Source organism: Rhinolophus ferrumequinum, chromosome 24, assembly GCF_004115265.2.
Source record: "Rhinolophus ferrumequinum isolate MPI-CBG mRhiFer1 chromosome 24, mRhiFer1_v1.p, whole genome shotgun sequence".
Classification (NCBI taxonomy): domain Eukaryota; kingdom Metazoa; phylum Chordata; class Mammalia; order Chiroptera; family Rhinolophidae; genus Rhinolophus; species Rhinolophus ferrumequinum.
This window is the reverse complement of record NC_046307.1, coordinates 4,346,035-4,353,544: the sequence shown is the minus strand read 5'-3', so window position 1 is coordinate 4,353,544 and position 7,510 is coordinate 4,346,035. Positions and strand designations below refer to the sequence as shown.

General features: G+C 44.9%; 1 long non-coding RNA gene across 1 annotated transcript; it reads left to right on the top strand.

Moving 5' to 3' along the window:
• Window positions 1-2,401: 2,401 nt before the first annotated feature.
• Window positions 2,402-5,003, top strand: LOC117016894 (uncharacterized). The gene is made up of 2 exons (XR_004421988.1): window positions 2,402-3,557; window positions 4,159-5,003. It is a non-coding gene; the product is annotated as an uncharacterized LOC117016894 (long non-coding RNA).
• Window positions 5,004-7,510: the final 2,507 nt, after the last annotated feature.

Genomic DNA, 7,510 nt, shown 5'->3' with positions numbered 1-7,510 from the left:
GGGGGTCATTCTGACCCATTGGTGCTGACAGGTGAGGCTGCAATATCTGGGAAGGCATAATACCCACCAGTAAGGGGCTCTGGTTGCAAGGTTGCTCTTGTTCTGGAAGCGCCCTTGTGGTTGGCTACATTTTTCCTGGGAGGCGAGGCCCATCTGCCACACTATAAAAGCCACCATGCCTGAGTTTGGCCGTTGTGCATCTGGTGGTCTTAGGGCCACATCTGGTTTTTGGTTTTAGCTCACTGGCCGATTTTCTGATGGTTGAGGGACCATGTATATGGAGTAAGACGATGTCGCATCCAAATCTGTCTAGCTAGGTCTGGTTTCTGTATCTGGTAATTGAATCCAAATCTGGTTTTTCTGTCCGATCCAGGGAATATGTGGATCTGTCTTTCTGTTTAAGTCTGTGGTAAGTGTGGCCACATTTGTTCCAACTCAATAATGGGATCTAAGGTTTCAATCCCAGCTGGGAGCCCGCTGGGGAAAATACTAGACCATTGGCAAAACTATGGCTACGAGCCGTTGACCACAAAGTAATTAATGTTCTATTGCAATACCTCTTGGCCAATGTATATATTAGATTCTGGAGAGTGCTGGAGAGTGCGGCATCGTCTTATTCAATAGTTCATTGAATTATTATACTATTTTGCCACTGGAACTGTTCTGTTAGAGATCTGGAAAACAGGATGAAATTTCTTATGTGTAAGCCTTTATAATAGACTCTAAAAAGAAGGGAACTAAACTGATGGTTCAGAGAAAAGGGGAATCCACCTGTCTCCTAATCCACTTATAATTGGACACCAACTCTATATTTAAAAACTTGCAAAAAGAGAAGTCTTGAAAGGTTTTTTCCAACTCTCAGCAACTTTCAAGCTCTTGCAGATAACCTGAAGTGTAAACATAGCCACTACTGCCTGAGGCTAAGGTAACTGAAGGTAAAAAAGGTGTTTTTAAAAAACAAGTGACTAGTCTCTCAAGCCAGAGCCCAACCTTTTTTCAGCCTCCTTGAACTGTCCCCTATGCAATTGTTGGTAGTTCTGTTTATATATATGATCTCCGATATCTGTGTTTATGTTTTATATGTAATATAATGTCTTTGCCTCCAGATGGTATTACTAGATTGTAATATTTGATTGGCTTAAAGAAAAAAGATTAAGTACTTATATAAATTAGAAATAAATAATAAAAACTGACCCAAGTGTTTTTCAGGATCATGTGATCTAAAAAAATATTTGATACTAAGGTTTGGTTAAATAGACATGTCTTTTAAGGCTATTAACATTAAATATGGTATCTTTTATTTTACCTGAGTTTGCAAAAGAAAATTCATGTTATCTCTGTTACAAAATTTGTCAAGAAAATAGCTTGGATAATGATTAACTTTAAAGTCTCATAGAGTTAAGAACTAATAAGAAGTGACTAAAATAAGGTTTTAGATGAAACTTTTCAGTAATAATTATATGAAGTGGATGCTTGGACGTGGTTTCCCAGCTTCTGTTGGTAACTTAAGATTTTAGTGTTACTAAGTTGTGTTAAATGATAAAAATTATTGACTATCTAGGTATTTCAAAATAAGGAAATGCTGAAATATTAATTATTAGATAGGTCTGAGTTCATCTATTTCTGGCTTCTTGTCACAAGAACGTTAAAATATAAATTAAGATCTGTTAATAAATATATCTTATATTTTATTACAAAAGCCTATGCTTTTGAAGTTTGCAAAATATGTTCCTAGATTTGCCAATGGAAGTGCTAGTTACTTGCTTTTAGTTTTCCATAAAAATTAAGGTTCTGAAGGTTATGGATTCTAATTAACATGAAAGGAAATGATGTGTGTTTTCAAGGAAGGTATAAGGTATGGAAATTCCTTTTTGGAAGGAACTGCAAGAAAATAGTTTGTCCTAAGTTTGGTTATTTCTGAATAAGTGAGAGGAGACAAACTAAGAGGGACTGGAAAAGTTGTAGAAGGTTTGTGAAGAAAAAAATCTTAAGAGAATTTTATGTATGGTTAAGCTAAATGTGATTAATTAAGTAAATTTAAATATCAAAATCTGGTGCAAAATTAGACTTAAGTTTCTTCTATCTGTTAAGTAAGTCAAAGTTTCTTAGACTGTTAGTCTGAGACTGATATTATAAAAAAGTTTTCTGCCTATTTGCGTATAAAGCAAAGATTATATGTGTCATCAGAATAATTTCTATATTTTATATTATCTTAATTAGGTCTTTGGTTACTCAAGAAAACTAAATCTAAGAAGTACCTTTGCTAATACAGTAGTACCTTGGTTTTTGAACGTCTCCATTGACGAACATTTTGGTTTACAAACGCCATAAATTTTATGGATCTATAGTATCATTAGATAGTAAAATTCATGCTAAATTGCTGTTTTAGGGGTTGATTTTAAATGTCTGAGATGCATTAATCCATTTTGCATTACTTTCTATGGGGAAACTGCACCTCGGTTTTCAAACATTTCAGAACTCGAACAGTCCTCCGGAGCGGATCACGTTCGAAAACCGAGGTGCCACAGTAATTATATAAACTTCTATATTTTGGGACTGCTCGAGTTCATCTGCCCTCCTTGGTGTCAGACATAGACCATGTAAGGAAGCTTGGCCTGATGTTTTTCCTAACCTATCAAGATATTACAGTAATTCAGTCTTACTGTTACATCTTGATAAGAAGGCTCAGATCCTAGAGAAGGCCGGGACATCTGTTGCCTCATCTTTAACAACCAAGACAGGGAAATGAAGAAAGCAAGGAACAGCAAGACCAGAGACAAGCCAGACTTTTGGCTGCAGTTATAGACAGGTCAATGCCAGAGCCGCCTCAGAACCACCCTGGCAACCCCAGGAAAGGAACCCCAGTTAACGGAGCCTGCTTGGATGTGGAAGCCCACACCGTTGGAGTAAGGAGCGTCCTAATCCTCCAAAGCAGCTGTGCCCTCTGGGCAAACTAAAAGGGCACTAGACTTTTTAAAAGGACTCTGCAGAAGCTTTGTCAGAAGCCCAAGCCCTGGCTCTAGTTGCTGCCCATTGCTTTATGCTTGTAAATTCTGATCTCAATTCTGTTATTTCCTCTGTTATTAACTTGGGAGAGGTTCAGCAGGCACTCAGGAAATATGGGGCCTGGCAACTCCCCCAGGCTGACCCCTGTACACATTGCAGCCCCGTGGAGTCAGGGGACTAAGTATTAGAAGCCTGGAGGGAGGCGTCTCTGACAGAGAGTTAGCTCCTAAATGGAAGGGACCCTATGCAGTTCTTTCAAATACCCCCAACTATTGTCAGGCTTCAGAAATTCAGTGGCTGGGTCCACTTCCCTTGAATGAAACCTGTTTCATTTAAGTCTCCACAGGACTCCCCCAGAAGGAAGACTGTCACTCCCATTCCTATGAGCCAATTGAAGACTTGAAGCTCCTCTTCAAACAGACTGATAACTGCTAGAGCTGCTCATTATTGCCTTTCGCTTGGGCCTTACTTTGGATCTAGTTTTCCTCTTTGCTTGTGCCCCACGTGGGATCAAACATAAGAGCTGGGGCAATGGCCTCTCTGACTTCTGGGTATGCCATAAACAGCCTCTCCCCACTATGATAGATTAGCAAGAAACTCTAGTGCCCATAGGCAGGGGCGATGCCCACTCTCAGCAGTAAGAACAGACATCGTTCCCTGCCCTTGCTACCATACTAATTTTATAGAAATCAAATAAATAAAAGACAGGAGAGAATTGAAGCAGGGCCCGGTTGGGACCCCTGTAGTAGAGGCCTCGCTACAGCTCCAGCCTCACCCGACCTGGACCTATGGCTTAACAAAAGGTCACCCCCTGCATCTCGAGTCCAGAATGTCTCCTGGCCCAGTTCCCGGTTTGAGAAAATTACCCTGAAACTTAGGATTAGTAGGATTGATCACAATCTCTATGGTCTAGCATTCTTCCAGGCTACCCCCATCATGGTCCCTGGGTTGTTGACTCCACCAGAGAACCGCGTTGACAGAGGGAAGGCTCCATGCAGAACCCCAGAACCGTCACATAGCCTCTAGACAAATGCCCAGATTTTCCCTTAAATAACGCTAAGCTGGTCTGAGAATGTTAGGCAGTTTTTGAAGGTGTTGTCCTGCTACCTTCTCAGACCACTGGTGCTCTGACAATAAATGCTTATCCTATAGCACAACTCCTGTGTGGCGCAGGCAGCATGAGCACCGGACTCCGTTGCCCTCGATTCACCAGGTCACCCTGTGCCTCTCCTTCAGCTGACCCCAAGGCCCGACAGAGCATCATGTGGGAAATTCTGAAACCTCCATTTCTGCAGCCCTGGAAGGCTCTGCAGCCCAGGGTGTGGAAGATGTGATGCTAAAAAATGATTCCACCAGCCCTGTGGCCTGCAACGCCTCAGCAGTGAGCTCGTAACTACCACATTGTGCTGACGCTGTGTCCTAAATGTCTGTCTGTCTCAGTGATGCCATCATGTTCCATTCATGGGATCGTGTACAAAGCAGGGTTCGAAGCACTTTTCCTGTACTAAGCTGTTTAATCCTCATGACACGCCTGTATCCAGGTGAGGAAACTGGAGGCCCAGGGTCCACAGCTGGTTCATGCCAGAGCCGGGACATGAAGCCACGCAGTGTGGGCACTTCTCCACTGCACCCAAATGACACTGCACCTCAGTGACAACCATGCCATTCTGTAAAGGGGCAAGTAAGTACAGGTCTGCAATCTCTTACCTGCAATTTTGAAAACCAAAACACCTCCACAAGCTAGAAGTTTCTTTCTACTTTGGCGTTTGTACTCTATTTCCTCTAGTGTGCCTTTTCACAATTGTCCACATAAATGCCGATGTATTTGTTTATAAGGTATCACCCCAGACCCCTGGGAGTGTTATGCAATATTCATTCAGCATCGCCACCTGGGTCCCTTTCTAAAGTCCAAAGAATTCTAAATTCTGAAACATCTGGCCCAAGGGTTTTGCGTAAGGGATCGTGGACCCGTGTTAATAAAGTTTTATGGTAAGAAACATGCGTATTTTCTTTACAGTTGTCTGGCTGCTTGGTAAGATGAGTTGGGGTGCAAGATGGGTCTGACCCTCACGGTTGGAGGTGCGAGTGCCTGGGTGGGCCCTCAGGGCTACCTCAGCCGCAGATGCATTTAGTGCCTCCCAAGCTGAGGTTGAACCTTCTTCCCTGGGGAAGGGTGGGGGCCGAGTGTGCATGGGGAGCAGACTGGAGGAGGCTCCTGGCCAACCAGTGTCGCTTTGAATTGGTACAGCCGTGTCGCCTTTCTGTCCCCCACCCACCCAAAACTTCGGGTTTCTCCATGAACCCCCAAACCCATCCCCCAGTTTTGGTCCTGCCCAGGCAAGCACAGAACTGAGACCGGTGGCTTGCATGGCTTCAGTGCAGGGGCTTATAAGCTCAGGGAGTCAGCAGACTGGCTGGCTTTGTAAGGGTGAGCCCTGGGCAGAATAGGCTGGAAGCTACCGTCCAGATCTGCACTTCTCCATGTCCGGGGCCCTGAATATTTACCTCTAGGGCTGCAGGATTATAGGACCACCTCTCCAGATGAGGAAAAAGGGCCATGAGGCCATGGACTGGTACAGTGCCACCGTGTCCCCTACAGGACAGCAGCAGGGCCCTGCCCACCTGCCACCAAATGTAGTCACTTCACTCTTCCAAGTGGCCTCATTGGCTACTTGGTTTAGGAACTGTCTGAGGGTTAGGGTCATCCTGTCTACATCTGTCCTGGATATCCATCAGCAAACCCTTGTCTTTTGCACCTCAGTGCCTTCTCCTGCTGAGAAGTGCCTCAGTGCCTTCTCTGCCCACCTGACTACCTGACTTACTAAAACATGGCATCTACATGGGGACTCCGGGAAATGGGGGCTGGTAGACAGAAGTGCCCCAAGAAGTGTCAAAGTAAGAATGTCAAACCTGTAGAGAATTTTTATAAGAATTGATTGAGCCAAACTGATGACATTACAGAAAAGCAAGATCTCAGATGCTCTGGAGAATGACACATTTGGAATTAAGGAGGGGCCATATGGAAGATTGCGCGAAGGTGGGAGAAAGCAAAGAACAGGATAGTTAACAAGATTATGTGCTCCCTTGAGGGTGGTTACTCCTTCGAGGAGTAGAAGCTCTCATATCAGGGTGGAATCACAAGAGTAACTGAGAGCATAGGCTGTCTCACTTGTGTCTTTCTAGCCTATCTTTACTGTAAGTCAGACTGTTTAAACTTAACCTTGCTCCTCTCAATTCCTGTGGCTGGCTGTACCTGGGACCTCATCTTCACACAGACTCGCTACACATCTGAAATCCTCAACTCCAACTGCACTAAGACCTTAGCGCTTAGCCTCCTGATGCAGTTAAGCACACTCCACTTATACCTACCCTTTAGCTGTATGGAGGTCACTGTTCCATTGACTCCTAATTGTTTTCCTTCCCAATTGGTCAGATCCTCGCTAGTCTTCCTTCCTATCCCACTGAGCCTGGACCTCACGCTTAGTCTGGGCACGAAGAACTGATCCATGTTGTGGTCTAGACAGAGGTTTCTAACCTCAGCACTGCTGACCTTTTGAGTGAGATAATTCTTTATTGGGGTTGAGTCCTGTGCATAGTAGGGTGGGGACAGAGCCAGGAGTGCAGTTTCCAGGCTCTCGGCCTCACGTGGAAAGGTGCTGGCTCAGGTAGTAAGTGGCCATCAACTGTGATTGGATGGCCATCAGCTGTGGTTAGTTGGCCGTCAGCTGTAACCAGTGAGCCATTGGCCACTAATATAACTGCTGTGGCTACGCTAGCAGCAAATGGTGGCTGAGCTGACAAGCGCAGATTGCAGTTAGCACGGCGGATTGCAGTTAACAAGTGAGGTTGGTTGACAGAGAAGCGGCCGGCAGGTTGTGGACAGTGTGGCTCCTGTTTCCTGTGTCTCTAACCCAGCCGCCAGCGAGAGTGTAGTAGTGCGGCTCCCCTATGTATGACTCCGTGGTTGTTCCTTTCTGGCCTCACTGTATCCTGCCTTCTCGTGTGGGGAGCGGGAGCTGAGACCCCGCATGACACCCTGAATGACGGGTACTTAGCAGCATCCCTGGTCTCCACCGAATAGATCGAAGTAGCACCCACTAGTCGTGACAACAAATATCTCCAGACCTGTCAGATGTCAGGGGAGGGAGCGTTGAGAACCACTGGTCTAGACTCAGGGAAACCAGACACAGCATGCCATTACCAGCCTCACTTAGGCCCTATAGCCAGCGCCTGGCACAGGTGTTCCAAAGTGTTCAGTGAAAGAACAGCCTCACCTAGCCGGAAGCTTGTTAAATGTAGTCTTAACATCAGCGATTAATTGATAGGACCCAGACTTCTCCCAGCTCTTGGCATGCAGGTAGCAGGGTCAGCAAGGCTTTTTCAAACATTAGAACTGCCATTTGGGAGAAAAGGACTACGACAGACAAAGCAAACATGACATCAAGATCTGGAAATAAGTAGTAGAAGGCACTTTAGCTACTCCTCAGTTTCAGCAAGGCCGTAG